General features: G+C 37.0%; 1 non-coding gene across 1 annotated transcript; it reads left to right on the forward strand.

Annotated features, from left to right (window-relative positions):
- The first annotated feature begins 14,244 nt into the window (after positions 1-14,244).
- LOC130019460 (U6 spliceosomal RNA) lies at positions 14,245-14,351 on the forward strand. The gene has a single exon (XR_008791789.1). It is a non-coding gene; the product is annotated as a U6 spliceosomal RNA (small nuclear RNA).
- Positions 14,352-21,465: the final 7,114 nt, after the last annotated feature.

The raw sequence follows: 21,465 nt of genomic DNA on the forward strand, positions 1-21,465 counted from the left end.
AATATTTCGCGGCCGCGTTAGCGGCCGCGGCTCCGGAAAGAGTCCCTGGCACTGGGCGAGGAGTTGGGAATGTCTCCTGTTTGGAATTGGAGCCGTTCAGCTTTGTTGCCCAGAGCTGGGCCTCTGTGCCCGTCCCACGCGGATCAGGGGTTGAAAACCGGCTGTCTCGGGGCTGTTTCTAGCTGCGCGTGCCCAGAGAGGAACCCAGGCCCTTGGGGGCGGGCTGTACCTGTTGGAATTGGAGCCGTTCAGCTTTGTTGCCCAGAGCTGGGCCTCTGTGCCCGTCCCACGCGGATCAGGGGTTGAAAACCGGCTGTCTAGGGGCTGTTTCTAGCTGCGCGTGCCCAGAGAGGAACCCAGGCCCTTGGGGGCGGGCTGTACCTGTTGGAATTGGAGCCGTTCAGCTTTGTTGCCCAGAGCTGGGCCTCTGTGCCCGTCCCACGCGGATCAGGGGTTGAAAACCGGCTGTCTCGGGGCTGTTTCTAGCTGCGCGTGCCCAGAGAGGAACCCAGGCCCTTGGGGGCGGGCTGTACCTGTTGGAATTGGAGCCGTTCAGCTTTGTTGCCCAGAGCTGGGCCTCTGTGCCCGTCCCACGCGGATCAGGGGTTGAAAACCGGCTGTCTCGGGGCTGTTTCTAGCTGCGCGTGCCCAGAGAGGAACCCAGGCCCTTGGGGGCGGGCTGTACCTGTTGGAATTGGAGCCGTTCAGCTTTGTTGCCCAGAGCTGGGCCTCTGTGCCCGTCCCACGCGGATCAGGGGTTGAAAACCGGCTGTCTCGGGGCTGTTTCTAGCTGCGCGTGCCCAGAGAGGAACCCAGGCCCTTGGGGGCGGGCTGTACCTGTTGGAATTGGAGCCGTTCAGCTTTGTTGCCCAGAGCTGGGCCTCTGTGCCCGTCCCACGCGGCTCAGGGGTTGAAAACCGGCTGTCTCGGGGCTGTTTCTAGCTGCGCGTGCCCAGAGAGGAACCCAGGCCCTTGGGGGCGGGCTGTACCTGTTGGAATTGGAGCCGTTCAGCTTTGTTGCCCAGAGCTGGGCCTCTGTGCCCGTCCCACGCGGCTCAGGGGTTGAAAACCGGCTGTCTTGGGCCAAAGTGCCAATATTCATGCACTAGAAATCCTCAGATCTCTCTCCTCTGACCCTCTATAATTGTTTATTTATTCGCACAGTTTTCCTGTGCCAAGAAAGTTACATTTTTGGAGGTGAGGGCTGTAGGCCATAACTGGAAATACTCAGGCTTACTTCTGCTTCTGTGCACTTACATTTTTCTAAACAGCAGCTTTATTTTTATTTTATTTAGGTGTAATGTTCATTTTGTGGAATATTTTCTGATTTGAATGAAAGGAACATGCACTGAAGAAAATTTGGCTTGAAATCCTTTTTACCCTATGTGTTGATTATTATTGCTAATTTTTAGTTGAAACAAAAAACACTGCATAAGTTTACTTCGTTAAATATGGGGTTAGAACCCGGACTCAACTCAAGCCGACCTTGCCTCATATTCCAGATGTGCCCATTGTCAGCTTGTGAACTAACTACACTTGGAATTGATTTGTTAATGTGGGGAAAGTACTTCTTCTTACAAGTTTGCTATGATGATTAAGTAGTTCTTACAAGTTTGCTATTACGTGGTAGTACTTAGTCCAAAAGGGTTTAAAACATTATCTTAAACAATGAATATTTATTTATTGTACCCTGACTTCCTTCTGGGACAGAAAAAAGCAACCAGTTTTGTCTACACAAAAGCCATAGGATTTTGATTCAGCATAGCATTTAAAAATACTGTTTTTTTTTCTTCACTTCTTTGTAGCATAGATTTGGGACAGGTCATTTAATCTCTGTAAATCTTAGTTTTCCTAAAAATGGTGTTAGTATGATCTACTTTGGATAGTTTTTTTTGAGAGAATTACATTATATCCTGTGTGGAGAAATAAGACAGTTCTTAGAGCAGTGTAACTGTAGAAATCAGTTTTCTTTTATTCAGACTTCTTTTTCTGGCTTTGGGAGCTGTGATTTGATATTATAAAGCTTTAGTGTTGTTAAAAATCTTTATTATTGAAAGTAAAATTTGTAGATTTTAAAAATTTGCCATCAGTTTTAATGGTGCTATTTAAAATTTGCTCATATGCTATGATACAGATATGCTAGAAGATTTATTTTGTTTTCTGCAGGATGCTTATTATTAATTATTCATTTATTTTAATTATTTTTATATTCAAATACTTCTTGAAGTTCTAGCACAATCCATTAGCCACCAGCCATTTACTCTTTAATACAAATTAGTTTGTTAGCGACAGATTTTTTGAGATTAAACTAAGGTGATTTTTCAGTTTTAGGCAACAAGAAAGGATTAAGTTTGAGCTATTCCCAGATAGGCAAAAACGAACAGTTTGTCATTAATAGATATGCAAAAGTGCTGTGGGGAGAGTGAAATTCAAGAGGTTATTGCAAATAAAACTTATTGCCTTTATGACTTACTCAGATAGTAGCATACTTTTATACTACATGCTTACGTAAAATTATTTTTGGTTGTTTTGGGAGCCACATCCAGCAACGTTCAGGGCTTACTTATCCTGTCTCTGTACTCAGGAGTCACTTCGGAAGGTGCTGGAGTGGACTAGCAGCAGTGCCAGGATCAAACAGGGCTTGGCCGATTGTGTAACCGCAAAATAAATAAGTGAGCGTCTGTAGCGTGGTCCCTTTCTCTCCTGCCACATGTGTTCAGTGGCCATGAGCCTCTTCCTCACCCGGGCCTGCAGTCACTGCCAACAGATGCATGACAGAGGGAACAGGGCCACCAGGCTTGTTGGTGATCAGTTGTCATTTATTCCATTCTCCCCGCGTACCTGTTCTAGTCTCACTGAGCGCCCCAGTCCAGTCTCATACTGCCCCTCATTCTCATCGTCTCCTGTCCCCCCTGCTAGTGTCTCTGCACTCTGTCTTGTTGCCTTGGTCTAGCCCCCAGCCTCCAAGCGTTGGAGGTAGCAACTACACCCAGGGGAGGTGGCACAATCAACATAGGAAAGCCCTTTCTTTTGAGGGAAGACAAAGATCTCCTGCAGCCAGGAGATCCACTTAAGGGATCTAGTGGTGTGTTTCTTCTTTCCTTAGTTCAACAACCATTTAAACATTCATCTTAATTCTACTGCTTAATAGTACTAGTCATTTGATATGGACACAGTAAGAGATTCATTAAGTTTGTAGGGTGGCTCTCCGGGGGACATCTCACTATAGATCCCACATTACAGTGCTCAGGACAGATTAGTCTTTCCTAACCCTAGCAAGGTCCTGTTACTCTCTGGATCATGACAGAATTTATCCATGACCATGCTCTTAACTTATAGCTAAGTATTATAGTACTTGGCCTGGCCTGTTTCAATGCCAGGTTAACTTATAGCTTGCCCTGGTCCACCCAGTTCCTTGTGGTGGTAGGAACTAAGGGTGACTGAGACTTACGTGGAGAACGCAGATGCCCAGAAGTGAATGTTATTCGGAGTCAATTAACTCCCAAATTATAAAAGCACAGCAATAGCTGTCTTCCTGTGTCTACACAAAAAAGACATTGCTCTAAAGTAAACTATACGAAGAACATAAGGGAAGGAGAAAAGCAGTTATTTCACTTACAAATACAAAATCAGAGATTTCTGAGGAATTTGACAGGTCATAGATACTGCTTAGGGGAAATGAGTGATAAACAGAGAAAGCAGAGCATAGAGAAGTTAAAGATAAACACAGAGGAATTGGAGGCCTCAGGAGCATTGTGAATGCCTTCAATCCAACAATCCCAAGCTCCCTGTGGCCAGGGAAAAGGACAAACCAATGTTATTCTACTACAGCTGAGTGCAAGACAAGCATCTTAACTTCTGTTTGACTTTTTGACCCTTTCTTTAAGAATTTTTAATTCTTTTAAATTCCAAGAATATTTAAGTGAGAAGGGGAAAGATTAACTTGGTTTGGCAAATATGTCACTATACTTCATTAGAAAACAGAACAAAGAACAAGCAAGCTATCCCGCTGTGCTCTTCATGCTTACTGTGTCTGTGTTTCTTCAGGTTCAGGGGACTGGTCAGTGCATTCTTCAAAGTATGAACAGCCTGGCAAGCACACGGACGTTGCTTCTCTGAACTCAAACAGAGGCACTCCCAAATACCACACTGTACAACTGTTACTGAGAAGTTATTTGTCCACTCTAATGCAGACAACTGTCCAGAGGCAATGAAATCATTTCAAAGGTCACTTAGTTTGCATTTAATCAAGTCTGTTTTCATTTTGACTGCTTGTGTTACTTAGCGGTATTCATAAAACACAGATATTTGCTATAGCAACTGCTTCTGAGTCACACTGCTGGGCTGATAGATTGGCCAGATTATTTTCATTCCATAAAGGAGATCCCCTGCCTTTATAAAATGATGCCTATGAACCACTTTAGATTTAAGAAAGACCCCAAGGCTTTTTCCAATCTGGAGAAGCCCATCTTCTCTCTTGAACACATATTTTTCTTTTCTTTCACACTTTCCTAAGAAATTTTGTTTAGTTTCAATAAAAAATGTTTAACTTCACTAAAAAAATAAAATAAAAGACCCCCAACAAGGGTTTTATACTGCATTCATTTTTATTACTTATCTTAGCTAACTAATTGTTTCTCTTAAAGGATAAAAATAATCATACTGTTTAATTATAAAATTAGACAAGAGATAGATGATAATCTGCTCCAAGGTTAAAAAAAGACATTATTTGTATTAAAGTGGGAGTTTCTTCCTTGCTCTACCAGACAATTTAATGTCAGGCCACCAGCAAATATATATATATATATATGTACATATATATAGTGATATTTAACAATTTCATCATTAGTGTGTATAGTAGAAAAGAGTTTTTGTGTTCCAGTTCATCACCTTTCAGAAGCTTTTTTCCTTTTCCTTCTCTATTCTTTCAATCAAGGTATAATTGACGCAAAACATATAACTTCAGATCTAGAAATATATTTTAGTACAATTCATTGCTTTGAATTAAGAAAACATAGTCTATGAATTCTTCCTCTCAAAGATAATTTAGTGGGGTTTGCCATTGTATTCCAGGGTCTGGCACAGGATCTCACACTTGTCAGAGAAACACTCGTAAACTGTTCAGAAAACAAATGTGTGAAAAAATGAATTAGAAAAAAGATTGCTGTTTTACTTTGCTTGTATATTCATGTTCAGTGAAATATTTCCAAGCACATGATGTCCTAAAGAGTCTTTTAGTTATAAGTCACACTAGTTAAAGATGAATTTTATTACCTTGTGAAAGCTATTGTCTTTCTGCTCTTAAAAGGTAATGGGAGATGCTTAATCATCAAAAAAGACCAAGTGATGCTACTTACTCAGAAGAATGTTCTGACATATTCTAGGGAGTTCTTGAATAGCAGAGGTTACAGAATAAAAGCAGGGTGCTTAAGAGTCAAATACCTCTCTAGACCAGAAAATCTCATTACTAAGAGTTCTGCATAATCACAGTCTTGTCATTAAATATGGTAAGCATGTATTTCCATATATTGTGCTCTTAGTGAAATGTGTTTTTCTTCTAAAAACACTGATTGCTCACAGTAGTGAGGCAAGATTTTTGTAAAGGCATGAGGTTATGGTGAGCTAGATGATTGTTGATGTAGAGAAATCTTATACAAACAGGGATATCTGGCAGTACATAAGCTCCACCCCTTAATCCTGCCCAAAGGTGTTGTTCTGATTCTTGGCTTTTTCTCTGCCTCTCTGAGAGTTCCTGAAACTCAGTGAAAATTTTGGCTAGAAATACTGATGGGAATCCCAGATGCATCCATATGAGTGTGTGTGTGTGTGTGTGTGTGTGTGTGTGTGTGTAATGGGGGATTTCAGGGGTATTCATAGGTTTAGTAGAGAAAGTAAGTGACTATGGCATAATTAATATTACTAACCCCAAAAAGCTGCTTTCTAATCCTTGTTCTGCAGAGAGGAACTTTCTCATCCTGTCATATTTGGTTGGCAAATATCACTGCTCTAAGTGTTTTCCTTTATTATTTTCAAAATAACTTAAGTAACGTTTTAATTAGAATATTTTCTAGAATGTTTCCTGAGTTCAAACTTCCATGTAAGATTAAGTAATGCTTAAAGATAATATAGGCATTAATACAAAAATAATAATAATAACTGATTTGGGTGGCCTGAATAATTAATTTAGATTTATGGTTTGCACTGATTGAATTTGCCGGGTAAGTGCACATTTTTCTTCTTTCTGTTTGTGTGGACCCATAGCATTAAGCTTTTGAACAAATGTCAAATGATGGGAAATTTTTGTTTATTGTGTAATTCAATAGCCCGGCATTAGAGCTACTTATTAGGTGATTGTAAGCTGCAGAGGAAAGGAAAATTACAATTTTCTTGCACTGACTGCACATAAAGGGATCATTTATTGTTGGCTCTCAATTACACACAAGTATGAAGTTGCCATGCGAGTATCAAGCTGAAGATTTTTGAGGAATAAAAAAGAGACAAGGGAAGAAAGGAGGAAGTTTGTGACAGAAGATTACTTTATTGTGACAGTCTTTATCACGCATATCAAGTTAGTTTCTTGGGGCTGAGTGGAGAGGCAAAATCAGTACAGAAGAATAAAAGCACACCAATAAGCAAAGTCATGATATGGAAGCAGCAATTTTTCTGATCATTTATCATTGACACCCCAAATGAGTGTTTAAGAATTAAATTATTTTGTCATTTCCCTAAGGATTGAGGTAATGGAAGGTCTATTCAAACTCATAGACCCTGCTCTACACAATCAAACTCTTACTTAAGCTTAGGGCAAGCATGACTATACCCCAACTGTGATGATTTGGAGGTTATACTGGGTCTCTAACCTGGGTTGGGCACATCAAGGCATGTGATCTGCCTTAAGCTCTGTACTATCTCCCTGTCACTGTCACTGTCACTGTCCTCCTGTTGTTCATCGATTTGCTCGAGTGGGCCCAGTAACGTCTCCATTGTGAGACTTCTTGTTACTGTGTTTGGCATATTGAATACGTCACGGGTAGCTTGCCAGGTTTTGCCGTGTGGGCGAGATACTCTCAGTAGCTTGTCGGGCTCTCCGAGAGGGGTGGAGGAATTGACCCAGCTCGGCTGGGCTGACTATCTCCCTGATTCCATTTAATTTTATTATAATATATAATGTATCTAATTTCATTCAAGTTCAATTTTACCTGTATGTCTATGTCTTGAAGTAACTTAATTTCATCTTTTGAGGGATGGTACACCAAGCTGTGCTCAGGGCTTACTCCTGGCTCAGCACTCAGGGATCACTCCTGATGGTGCTCAGGGGGACAGAATGGGGTGCCAGAGATCAATTCTGGGTAGGGTTTGTGCAAAGCAAACACCCTGTTTGCTGTACTATCATTTTGGCTCTAAAAGATGTGAACCATGATTTATGTATTTGTATGATTACATGGTTTTAGCACAGTCTATGTCTTATGTAAGACACTTGACTGGTTTAATAATGGTGGTTACTTTCATGGTTTTATTAATCTCTGAAATAGTGTCTAGGGTATTCTGAGGAGTGTCAAGTTAGTTGTCTCTATTTTATTTCTGATTATAAATATCCTTAACCATTTTTTTGAAAAAAAAGTCATCTGCTTGAGTACATGAAGGAGTAATACCCTATTTAAAAATTAATAAAAATACATGTTACTTTTAGGTGGAGGGCTGGAGCGATAGCACAGCGGGTAGGGCGTTTGCTTTTAGGTGGAAGAATTTACAACACCCCACTTCTACAAAAGTCTGTCAAAATTTTCCAGATGTAAAGAAGCACATTACATGAGCAGCTGTGTGGTATTCTGGAAAGGCAGGAACAAAATTTGGAGCTCTATGACAGGAGTTTGAGTCATAAACTTTTCCACTGATTGGATGGGTAACAATGGAGCCTCTCAGTTATTCTTGGCATCCATTTATTTGCATAATCACTATGTGATTTAAATTGAAGGATTTACCAAGTCACTATTTTCCCTCAGATACCGGAAACAAAGGCATCAATAAAACAGTCCAACTCCTGCTCTTATGGAATTGACATTGCCAAGGGAATACGCAGCTAACAAAAGACGTAACTATAAAGTAGATCATGGGGCAAGTGCTGTGAAAATAAATGAGTGGTGTATAGTAGCAAGGTATGTTGGTAAAAAGAGTCAAAGAAGGTCTTTCTCCAAAGGGGACATTTGAACAGAAATCTGAGTTCTGTGAGCATGTCAAGGAAAATGCTTAGTGGGGAAGGATGATCATCCATTATCATTCTTTGAGTAATTGCTTCTGAAGACCAGAAATATGTAAGACATCTTAACCACAATTGTCTCGGTAGGAACAGTGTAAATATAGAAAGGGACATTCCCAGACATGTTCCCACTTTAGAGCAGAAGAGATGTCTTTTCGTAAGTCCTTTGTTTAGCCTCACGGGGTTGCTTCCACTGAAATTCAAGAAATTTGACTTCACTCAGTAACACTGGACTGTCTGTCAAATTGCTAACACATGAGTTTCCAAGTGCATTTACAAACTCATTAGTTTCAAACTTAAATTTGCTTTGATTTTTCCTTAAAAATCATCAAGTTTCATTTATAAATCTTGGTTAAATTGATGACTCCTTACTAACATATTGAAAGAAACATTAAGGAAAGTAAATGTATAGAGAGATAATATTAAAGTGAAACTTGATGAATCCAGTTTAGATTCATTGAGAAATGGCTGTTTAATTTAGCAAAGTCTTGCATTTTGTCTATTAATAACCTTAGAGAATATTTAATATTTCATTGGTTTGGGTACCAACTTTCAATTATGTGTATTCTAGAGATAAATAGAAACCCAGAGATTTCCATCATTGTAGTACTATGTACACTGACAGTTATTAATTTCTGTTAGTATATGAAGTGGATAGAGTTTTCCTTATATATGTTGGATTAATAAATTGTAGTTTAAAGGATGCCTGTGCTTTTTCTTCCTTTTTCTTTTCTTTGTTCTATCTTTTCTTTTTTCTTAACTGACACCCTGTTTTAAAATTTCTTTTGAGTTTGGGCACTTGCATTTTCCTTGTTCTTTGTTTTTTTTTTTTTTTTAGGGAAATGTACAAATAGCACCACATAAGTCTATTTCTCAGGGAACACTAAAGCATAGAAAGGCATATTCTATTCAAATTTGTGGAGGTTATTTAAAGGATCCTTTTTTGTTTTCTCTTTCAAAGTCCAAGAGAACAATGCTTTGCATATGCTGAAACTGCAGGTCTACAAATAAAAAAGTGAAAGATTCATTTTGGCACCTGGATAAAATTCGTTTCAGTGAAAATTATGCTTTCTGGGGGCTATTTTCAAGACCAGGGCAGACCAGTAGTCATGCATCCCTAAACACACAGAAGATAAAAGTGATGAATTAAATTTTTCATGCAACAGCACTAATTAAATTTAAATAGTTGCCCTCAATCTGACATTAAGCTATTTTAGAATTTTGGTCTTAACATGTTCTTTCATGAATGTTGAAATAAGAAGGTATGTGGTCATCGCAATTATTTCATGGCTATCATAATAATGAATTTAAAAATAAGCAATACATTAGTATGGTTAAAAATATCAAAACAATAATGTACTACCTTTCTACATTTTCCTCTTACTATAATTAAGTTATCAGTATCCTTTCAGAATTCCTTCATGCATACAGATGCAAAAATAAATAAAGATCATTTCCCTTCCCCACTTTTCCCACAAAGCAATAGAGTAGCATTTTATAAACATAATTCTATGCCTTGTTTTAAAAATCTTTTATTTTGGAATAATTATAAATGCACAGAAGATACAACACTAAAAACCCAAATGTAGAGAAGTTCCAAAGTACTGCATAGCAATAGAAAAATGATCAAAATTATAAATTGATGTATCTCTTTAGAATGGTTCACTTGCTTCATATAGATTTTGTATATAATTGAAGAAATCTAGAAACTATTATTTTCTTCTATATCTCTAAACTTTTATTTCAAATATGTTTATATATATGTACATAGACACATGTGGAATAATAAAGTGTGTACATTTAGAGATGACTATTTTAACATTATCCCATGAGATCTATCAAATTTGCTATAGATATCAATAGTTCATTGATTTTAATATTTGCATAGCATACTACAAAAGGAACTCATCTATTAAAGAACATTTTTATTGTTTACAGTCTGCAAACGTTTTTAAACAATTTCGTGTTAACATAGTTTTCATTTCTCCGGGATAACAATCCAAGAGTAGAATTGTTGGGCTGTATGGCATGTATATATCTAAATTTATGAAACACATGTAAAATATTTTCCAGAGTAATATACATCATTTAATAATCCCATCACAATCAATTTGCTCAAGCGGGCCCAGTAACGTCTCCATTGTGAGACTTCTTGTTACTGTGTTTGGCATATTGAATACTCTCGGTAGCTTGTCAGGCTCTCCGAGAGGGGCGGAGGAATCCAACCTGGCTGGGCTGGGCTGGCTGCGCACAAGGCAAACACCCTACCGCTGTGCTTTCACTCCAGCCCAATAACAAAATATTCCTTTAGATATGTATCGCTTTTGTCATAGCCGACCCAAGTTCGATTCCTCCGCCCCTCTCGGAGAGCCCGGCAAGCTACCAAGAGTATTCGATATGCCAGGCACAGTAACAACAAAGTCTCCAATGGAGACGTTACTGGGCCCGCTAGAGCAAATCGATGATCAACGGGAGGGCCTTTACTTTACTTTACTAGTATACATTTTAAATTAAATATTCTGGTATATGTTTAGGAATATCTCAATGTGGTCTTTTTTTTTTTTTTTTTTTTTTTGCTTTTTGAGTCACATCCGGTGATGCACAGGGGTTACTCCTGGCCCTGCACTTAGGAATCACCCCTGGTGGTGCTCAGGTCACCATATGGGTGCTGGGAATCAAACCTGGTTCGGCCACTTGCAAGGCAAACGCCCTACCCCCTGTTCTATTGCTCCAGCCTTCTCTCAATGTTGTCTTAATTTGAATTTCACTAATAGTAGTGATGCTAGGATGTGATTATTTTCCATTTATATGTGATTTTATGTGAGATGTCTATTCATGGCTTTGGTCCTTTAATAATTTAATACTTTTACTGTTAAATATCCGTAATTTTTTTTATATACTTTAGTATACTTGTCCAACATGTAGCTTGCCTTTAATTGCCTTCCAAAATGTAACTTGTCCTTTATATTATTTACATAGAATTCTACAGAGTAAAAGATTTTAATTTTTAATAGGTTCTGCTTATCAAATTTGTTTTTTGTGGATTGTATTTTATATGTCAAGTCTAAAAATGATTTTATTATTACATTCTGAACATTTTATTTTGATTATTTTTTTCCTCTAAAATTTACAGGGTTCTGTGTTTTACATTATATTGTATGACACAATGTAAGTTAATTTTTTTGCTTAAAATGAGTTTTCGGTTATTATATTTTTCCCATTTCTCAAATTCAGTTTGTCTAAAAAGTTATTCTTCTATTTATTCCCTGTGTTCCTTTATAAAATACCAATTGGTTACACATGTATGGGTGATTTCTGAGCTCTCTGTTCTCCTTTTATAAATATCTTGATTCCTTGCCAATATTATAGCTTTACAATCATCAATAACTTTGAATACAGTCAGTTTTCCTATTCTTATCATTTATCCAAATAATCTTAGCTATTATATGTCCTTTGCTTTTTCATATATATATATATGTTTGTTTCATATATATATTTGCTTTTTTATATATATACTTTGGTGTAATCATCCACGTGTCTACATAAATCCTTGGGATTTTGATGTAAATAGTGTTATATCTTCCTCAAAAGAGAATAATTGAAATGATATTTATAATTGTTGTACATATTTGAATACTTCCCTCATAGTAACTATACCTATTTGTATTGCTAACAGCAGCATATAAGAATGACTATTTTCCAATGACTTCACCAATAGTTTGATGTCAAATTTCAGGTTAATCTCATATTGTCTATTTTTAATTTGCATTAATTTTTATTATAATTTACCTTAAGCAATTTTTAATTTGTTAAGGAAGCTTTTATATTTGTTTACTCGAGTTTATTTCCTTTTACTATAATTTTGTGTTTTAATTTTCTTTTTTACTAGTTTTCATGTGGAGTTATAGAATTTTTCTTTGCAACTGACAGAAATCTTTGTTTATAATCAAGAGTTTAACTCGTTATGCCAGTAGTTGCCAAAACTTTTCATTTGTTTCTCAGATAGTGTCCTAATGAATAGTCTTGCACTTATAGTATTTTTATACATATTCATGGCATCTGTACAAATCCTAGCAGTGAAACTTAACTCAAAATTTATACATGTTTGCAACATGTTATAAGACTTGGGAAAATGAGTTCTCATGCACTGTTGGTAGATAGATATCAAGATGAATAGAATGTCTATGAATTACACTTGAATCAATATCTTTTATTGCTTGACAATGTGCATTTCTTCTGATCTTTGACAATAACAGTTTTGTTCAGCAGTTATTTTGATAGGTGTTTGTAATCCTCTTCATCTTCTACTACATTGGACAGTTATCTCTGACTAGGCCTCACCCATTTACAAATTCGATAAATTCACTACTGGGATCTTCAGTACCTACTTTTGTACCGCTGTGGCATGGATCATATTGTCCCTCACCAGATGTGCCTTTTCCACTGTCACATACAAATTTATGTCATGGAAGCAATAGATCCATTGCAATACAATTTCTAGTTATATTTAGAATTGAAGGAGGAAGAGCAGAGTGGTATAGGGTCTATGGAGAAGCTGTGGAGGGCTTTGTTTTTCACTTTTCAAAAAAATCTTTTTTTTTTAAATTTTATTGAATCACCATGAGATAGTTACAAGCTTTCATGTTTGGGTTACAATCACACAACAAAAATCTGTTCTCCATGTTCAGGAAACAGCTCCTTAACCTCAGTTTTTTTGGCATCTGGGTGACAATAGCTCAGTTGTTGATATTTTCACAACGTCTATACCTTCATAATCATTCTTTTTATTAAACCTGCCTTGAATGACCCTAACTTGACTATTCAGTTTGTTTCCTTCTGGAGTCCTGAATAATTCAACACGATATATGTGCATTTAAAGTCACCAAAACTTATCTGCAATTCTGATATATAAAAAATTATAAACTAAACTTTTTTGTTGTAGAGTTGGCATGAACTTACGTGACAGGCAAAACTTAAGTAGAACTCTTAGCAGTCCTTTTTTCTCTATGATTTCATATGAATATTCATGTTTCATTGCATAAAATGTTTTAAAGCCTCTTTTAGCTCTCCTGTTATTATAGAGAATTTTGAAAGTATATGAAAGTGAAAAATCATAATCACCTCATAAGTACCTTCTACCCAATTTTACTGATTATTTATGACCAGTAAGTTCTCTTTTATGACCAAAACTCAAGCAGGAGATATAAACCATTCATTAATCTAAACAGAATGTTGGTATAATACAATTAGCTGCTTTAATAAAACATTGGAATGAGAATATTCAATACTGAGAACTACAACTCTTAATAGGAATAGTAGCTTGATAGATCAGCTACAACCCTTAAGGTTTCAGATAAAGTGCGAGAAAGCGCCCTCAGTCACAAAGCAACCTTTTAAAGAAATTATGGACAAAAATCTAATGGTAGAGATAGCACTGAAATGCTCCCATTCACAGGATATACTCTTTATAATATCATAGAAAAATAGGGTATTATTCCATATATAAACAGTTCACAGGGTTACCAGTGTTGTTCTGCTACAAAACTGCTGACATATCATTAAAACACTGATGTTATCTGTGCTGAAGATAGGTTTTACTTCTGAATTTGTCTCAGTGTCAGTGCTCAGAGAGCCCTCTGAAGAGCTGGGAATTAAATTGGGTTTGTATAGGTACAAGGCAAGTGCCTTAAAACCTGTATTATCTTTCTGGCCCATATTCTTCCATCTTGACCTGGTATACCTATCTGTTCTAAGTATAATTTGTACAGTTCCTGTGTTATTCTAACATCATCTATCTCTCCCGGATTCTTTTAGTAAGAAATAGTATTTGAAGACCCCAATCTATATGCTAGGAGCACTTTTTCTCTAGGTTGTCATTGTTTCCAGATATTTCAGTACACGTAAAGGGACACATTCACAGACATAAAATATGAATAAAAGACGAATGATGTTATGCTAAGACTTTTAATTCAAATTGTTGATATCTAGTGCTCGCTTTGGCAGCACATATACTAAAATTGGAACGATACAGAGAAGATTAGCATGACCCTTGTACAAAGATAACACGCAAATTCATGAAGCATTCCATATTTTGGGCACTGGTGGAGGGATGGGTACTTGATCATTGTATAACTGAAACCCAAGCACAAAAGTTTGTAAGTCTACAACTGTACCATATGGTGTTTCACTAATAAAAATTAAAAAAAACCAAATTATTGATATCTAAGCATTTACTTACACTCCTTCTAGTTTCTCCCTAGTCTCCCAGGACTCAAGAACACTTAGGTTGACAGAATTTGATTATCATATAATTTATCATTTGATTTTTCCTGTGTTGCCTATGCAGCAATATCAGAATAGCTACTAATATATGGCTACTGACAAAATAATTACTAAAATTTTCCTTTATTGTTGAATTCCTTGGTTATATAAATAGAGCTTTAAATTTACTTGTGTTGTTCCTGCCTATGTGATTGTGCTGTAATTTGAAGAATAAATTGGTTGGGTTTGTCTTATTCCAAAATTTAAGAATTTTGTATTTTAGACTGGAGAAATAAAGGAGTTCACTAAAATACTTTTTGTAAAATTCAGAAAAGGAATTACATTTATATTATGTTTTTTGTAGTTTACTTTTTTCTATCTTAAAAAAATTCACAGGTAAATATTTTTAATTAAAAAAATCTCTATTTGGAATCGATAAATAAATATGACAATATGGGAACTTTATTCTCTTTTTTGTTTGTTTTGTTTGGGGGCCTTAATTGGTGGTGCTCAGAGGTTATTCGTGGCTTTGCTCTTAAAGATTTCTCTTTTGGTGAAAAATAATATTTGAAGATCATTTTGAGGCTAGGGTGGTTCTGGGCATTTAACCTGGGTCAGCTACATGCAAAGCAAACACCTTACTCGCTGTACTATTTCTACAGCCCCCAAATCTTTACTTTTATGGTGACTAAGTACATAGATTTGAGATCTGATCATATTGGCAGTGATATTTGTATTTGTTTGAATATATTTTAAAGATCATGATCACGATCACGACCATCCTGTTATTCATCGATTGCCTCAAGCAGGCCCCAGTAACATCTCCTTCGTCCTAGCCCTGAGAATTTTTTAAAAAGTGCCATATCAAGGCTCTTTCAGAGTTAGGAGAATGAGACCCATCATTGTCACTGGTACTTGGCATATTTGGTACGCCACGGGGAGTTTGCCAGACTCTGCCGTGTGGGCAGGTTACATTCGGTAGCCTGCCAGTTTGTCCAAAGTAGGAATGAGATTCGCGGTCGCGTGCTTTCGGGAGCTGGGTTTTATAGTCTCTGAGTCTTGGATTTTAAAGATGGTTTATAAAAATATTACTTCTTTTTGTAATCAAGTATAATCATGTGAAAAGTAATAATGATATTAATTAAAATTATTGCATAAAGAGCTGCATGGAGGGGTAGCACTGTATTGTGGCACTGCCCTCCAATTCTTCATCAATTTGCTCGAGCGGGCACCAGTAACGTCTCCATTGTGAGACTTGTCATTACTGTTTTTGGCATATCGAATACGTCATGTGGGATTGAATATTGGGAGTAATTCCTGAGTGTAGAGCCAGGAGTAACCCCTGTGCATTGCCGGGTATGATCCCAAAAGCAACCCCCCACCCCCCTCAATAAAAAAAACCCAAAAACTTTAATTGTTGATGTTGTAAAATGCATATATTATTTTAAAACGTGAGCCATTGTGTTTCTTCTCTTATCAATCATATGAAGATACAAAGATTCATAAAGGATGATAGATTTATCATGAACCCTCTGAATGTGTAGGATTAATTCTGGACTCTATCTTCTATTTCATTTTTCTATTTTTATTCAAATGTCATAGTGTTTATTACTATAGCTTCACAGTATGGTTTGATTAACAAGTCTTCCCACTTCAATTTAAACAATGATATATGTCCATTGTATCTCTCTGCAAAAGCAAAATAAAATTTCTTTGAACATTTATTAAATTGAGTTATTTGTATAGCCTACTCTGTGGAGTCTATTAGCATTTGATCCTTATAATTAACTAAAAACAGCATATTGCTGCTTCAAATATATGTATATACATATACATTACCATATATTTCACATTTCTTTTTTTTTTCTTTTTGGGTCATACCTAGCAATGCTCAGGGGTTACTCCTGGCTCTGCACTCAAGAATTACTCCTTGGAGGTGCTTTGAGGAACATATGGGATGCTGGGGATGGAATCCAGGTTGGCCATGTGCAAGGCAAATGCCCTATCCATTGTACTATCACTCCGAGCCATATTTCACATTTCTAATTATATTTGGAAACAAATTGGTTTATAAATCACAATCACGATCATGATCATCCTGCTGTTTGTTGATTGCCTCGAGCAGGCCCCAGTAATGTCTCCTTCATCCTAGCCCTGAGATTTTAAATAGTGCCATATTCAAGGCTTTTCAGGGGTAGGAGAATGAGACCCATCATTGTTACTGGTATTTAGCACATTGGGTATGCCATGGGGAGTTTGCCAGACTCTGCCGTGTGGGCAGGTAACATTCGGTAGCCTGCCAGGTTGTCCAAAGTAAGAATGAGATAATAAGATTCGTGGCTGTGCTCTTCCGGGAGCTGGGTTTTATAGAGACCAGAAAAAACCCAGAGACTATAAAAGCCAGCTTCCGGTTTATAAATACTCTTATGAATTGTTAAATAATACAATCTCTGAGAATGAAAATATGGTCAAAACACTTTGTCAAACAAAACTTGTCAGAGGCTTTCAAAATTGATGTAAGGGTTTGATGAATCTGGCTTCTACCCTAGTCCAATTAATTCTAATTCTTAAATAATGTGTTACTAAAGGAAATGATTTAATGTAAATAATAATACGCCAACATTTATAAAATGCTCATCATATGCCAGGCACGATGCTAAGAGCTAATTGCCATATCCTGTGTAATCTTAAAATGGCACAATAAAAATTAAAACTTCATTGAGAAAACTGAAGACTGGGGTCATGTAATATGCCCAGATTTATCAGATTAGTCAAGGATGGTGTGTTATCTACTAAGGGCAAACTGTAGTAGCAGTCCTTATGATTGCTGTGACTGGATATTTTTGGTCACTGAGATGTTATCAGTGACTTTATTAGTCACTTTTTTTTTAATCCTTGCATATTTCCTTCCTTAAAATGTTGTGACAAGAGTCTGCCTTATATGCCGATAACTCGACTTCAGTCCCCACCACCACATTTGGTTCTCTCCTAAACCCACCAGGATGGATCCCTGAGTTCAGAACCAGGAGTAAGCACTCAGCACCATCAGTATGACCCCTCTCAGAGTAAATAAGTAAATCCAAAAAATAAAAATTTTGAGATAACTCCTAAAAGTACCTCTCATATTTTTGTGACAGTTCCTCCTGTTGTGCAAGTTGCAGGAAGTGATGTAATTTCTTCATTAGGAAGGCATGAATAGTAATGATCACCTAGGAACATTGGTCTCTTAAGCTGATTATTCTAGAAAGCATATGTAGAAATAAGATTTTGGAGCCAGAGTGATAGTACTGAGGGTAGGGCATTTGCCTTGCCAACCCAAGTTCAATCCCTGGCATCCCATATCGTTTCCCAAGCACCACCAGAAATAATTCCTGAACACAGAGCCAGGAGTAACCCCTGACCTGAACATTGCTTGGTGTGACCCAAAAAGCAAAAAAAAAAAAAAGGAAAGATTTAGTGGACTGAAAACTGGAAGTCTATGCCATATTATCACATAGTTTTTAAGTGGGGTGTTTATTTTTTATCAGCGTTTACATATTATTAATAGTTGCCTTGTGTGGTGCCAGGTGTTGGACACTCAATATGTAAGATTTAAAAATTTTAATTGTTTAGTTAAACAGCTTAGGCAACCCGGCTACAATGCTACAAGTGCTTTTTCTTTTTTTTTTTCTTTTTGGGTCACATCTGGCGATGCACAGGGGTTATTCCTGGCTCTGCACTCAGGAATTCTCCCTGGCAGTGCTCAGGGGGCCATGTAGGATGCTGGGAATCGAACCCGGGTTGGCTACCTGCAAGGCAAACACCCTACCTATTGTGTTGTTGCTCTGGCCCCGCTACAAGTGCTTTTAATACACAGTTTTGCATCATAACCAAATTACCCACAACCCTGCATCATGGTCTTCCTATTATAACTTAATTATTATATTCTTTATGCTTAGAATACTGCTGAATTTATGGTTTTTGTGTATATGGTTACCTCTTGCTATCTTTCATTATCTTTTTTCTTTTAGTTTAATATCATCCTGGTTCATAATATAATGAGTGCCTTTTTTATTATAACACGGAGAGATATTTTCATATTATAAGACATGAAGTTTTGTTTCAGCTAGTTTTCTTTTATATCACTCAAACAGAGAAAAAGAGGATGGGCACTACTTTATTACCACCAGGCGGAGGTAAAAGTGCAGATGTCCTAGCTGCATCAATTGGCATTCAAGTAAAGGATGTTCCTCCTTATTGCCAAGCTCCAGTGGGACTTTGAGCTCATTTGTCATCACCATTGATACTATATTGGGAGCTTTTTTTAAAAATTTTAATTAGTGAGACACCATGAGGTACAGTTGTAGACTTACAAATTTTTCTGCTTGGGTTTCAATTATACAATGATCAAATACCCATCCCTCCACCAGTGCCCATTTCCCACCACCATGGATCCCAGTATCCCTCCCACTCCCCCAAACCCCCATCCCACCCTGCCTCGGTGGCAAGGCATTCCCTTTTGTTCTCTCTCTCTTATTGGGTGTTGTGGTTTGCAAAAGAGGCAATGGGTGACAATCATGTTTAGTCTATAGTCTACTCTCAGCACGCATCTCCTATCCTGGGAGGATCCTCCCAACACCCTTTACTTGGTGCTCTCTTCTCTATCTGAGCTGCCTTTTCCCCTAGCATGTGTGGCTGGCCTCCAAGCCATGGAGCAAAATTCCTGGTACTAATTTCGGCCACTCTTGGGTGTTAGTCTCCTATTTTGTTACTTTATGTTCCCCAAGGGATAGGGAGTTTTGTTTCTTATAACACCAGATGATGTGGTAATCCCCTTCTCTCTAAAGGACTTCCTTTACATTGACATAGCAGGGTAGGATGTTTTGTTGGAATAGTGGTTCTGCAAATGGTCTTCACCTATGATGCTGGGGGAAAGTTAAGAAAGGGAGGTGTGAGAAAATGAAGGGTGGCCTGGGAAATTGGCATAGGTATAAGCCTCAGCACCTTATCCCCCGCCCCTCCCATTCAAAGGAATTGTTGCAGTAACACCTCAGAGTTTAGTAATGACCATAGCAATTTAGGTTCCAATTTGACATTTTCTATATGTGTATGGACTACAGTTTTTTTTACTATGATGTTTGACTGGAGTAGTGTGGTTACTATAAAAATGTTTATTTATTTGCTAGGTAATTTCATACACAATACCTCAAATTTCTTTCTCATGATCATAACTTCACTTTGGTGTCAAGAGGCAATGAGTCAACTAAAGTTCACTGGTTAGAACTTTGGAACAAAATTTGTTCTTTTAATGAAAACAGGTGAAGTGACATTCTCTTTATTTCCACTTTTTTGCTTACTTTCTCCCTTCTTTAAAAATAAAATGGAGACATGATGCCTGGGAGAATAGCTATATTGAGCCCAAGAGAACAGAAACCAGCACTAACAAATAGAGCAGGAAGATCAGAAGAGTCTTTGTCGTGTCCTTGTGCAGCTGCACCAAGAAAATCTGTATATTTGAGCTATATAAAATGACTCTGTTTTTCTTACTGAACACAACCCTCTCAGTTTTCTACTCTGCTATTTTTTCACCCAATTTGGAATCAAGTTATCTTTTAGTTTACCTTTAAAACTCATGGGAAATGAGGGCATAACAGTAACAAAGCACTTACTTGCCTTATATCTGTGGACAAACAAAACAAAACATCACAATTTAGTTTAGGACCATCCATTCAGATGGCATTCTGTGAAAATAAAGCTCTACTTAGTGATCCTACCACAGCAGCCCCCTTTTCTTGCTTTATCACCATCACTGCCCTCTTAATTTATGATCCTTAGTCACAAGACACCTTCTGGAGGGCAGGTATTATGTCTACCTGTTAGTTATTACTTAATAAATGTTTAACAGATTTACAAGGTTTTCTAGATAGCATTTGTGCTATTTGTTGTTGATGCAGTTATTTTTCAAGTAACTGGCTTCCCAGAATATGGTAGTGTTGGCATATTTCACATTTCTCTACATTCTTGGAAATAACTGTGGCATTATGCAGAAATCATATCTTGAGTTTTATTAGGTGCATTTAATTAAAATAAAACAGCATGCATATATACACATACACATACCATATATACACATACCATATATATACATATATACATATACATATATATATAAAAAACTTGATTACAGAGGCTGAGGATATGAATGAGCTTTCTGTAGAGATTTTTTTTTTTTTCAGTGTTCTGCCTCCTTGGCAATCTCATGCGGTTAAATGGAATTGTCCTTTAGGGATCCATCTTGAAATCACTGTGTGCTTGTTGTTTGGCAAGCTGTGTGATGTTAGGATGCCTTTATGCTTACCACACCGCCTTCCTGATTTTGCCTGAGAAGGAGTGAACTACTTTTCCTTGCTGCTGAAGTCATCATTTCTTTCACTGCTGGAGTTGTATTTCTCATCTCCCTTCTTTCTTAAACCCTAGCTGAAGTTTTGAGAAGAAAATATGAATTAAGGAGTATCTGAAATCTGTAAGTTCTTTGTGGGGAAACCTAGTAATTTTAAGATAAGGCAAGGATATGGGAGTCTTTTGAAATGGGCATAGAATGAATGAAGATGCAATCAAGCTAATGTTTGCCTTTTCCTATCTTGACATTCAGATGTGGAGTTTTTTTTTGCATTTGATTTTCCATTAAGAGCTGTGACATGTGTTATTATAATATTAAAATTCCATAAAATAAATATAAATTTACTTATTTTGTTAATATAAAGTAAATTATAAATGATAAGTGATATTTATAGGTATTTCCTTCCTAAATTTGTATACAAAAAGGAAATTGCCATTCACATGACGTACATTGTTAGATATATAGTGAACTGTATTTGAAATTTAAAAATGTCAGATAAACAAATACTGTCATTGTAAAATGGGCCAGATCCGGAAATTTCAGAGTAAAATAAAATAATAAATCTTGA

Source organism: Sorex fumeus, unplaced genomic scaffold, assembly GCF_029834395.1.
Source record: "Sorex fumeus unplaced genomic scaffold, SorFum_2.1 ptg000008l, whole genome shotgun sequence".
Lineage (NCBI taxonomy): Eukaryota > Metazoa > Chordata > Mammalia > Eulipotyphla > Soricidae > Sorex > Sorex fumeus.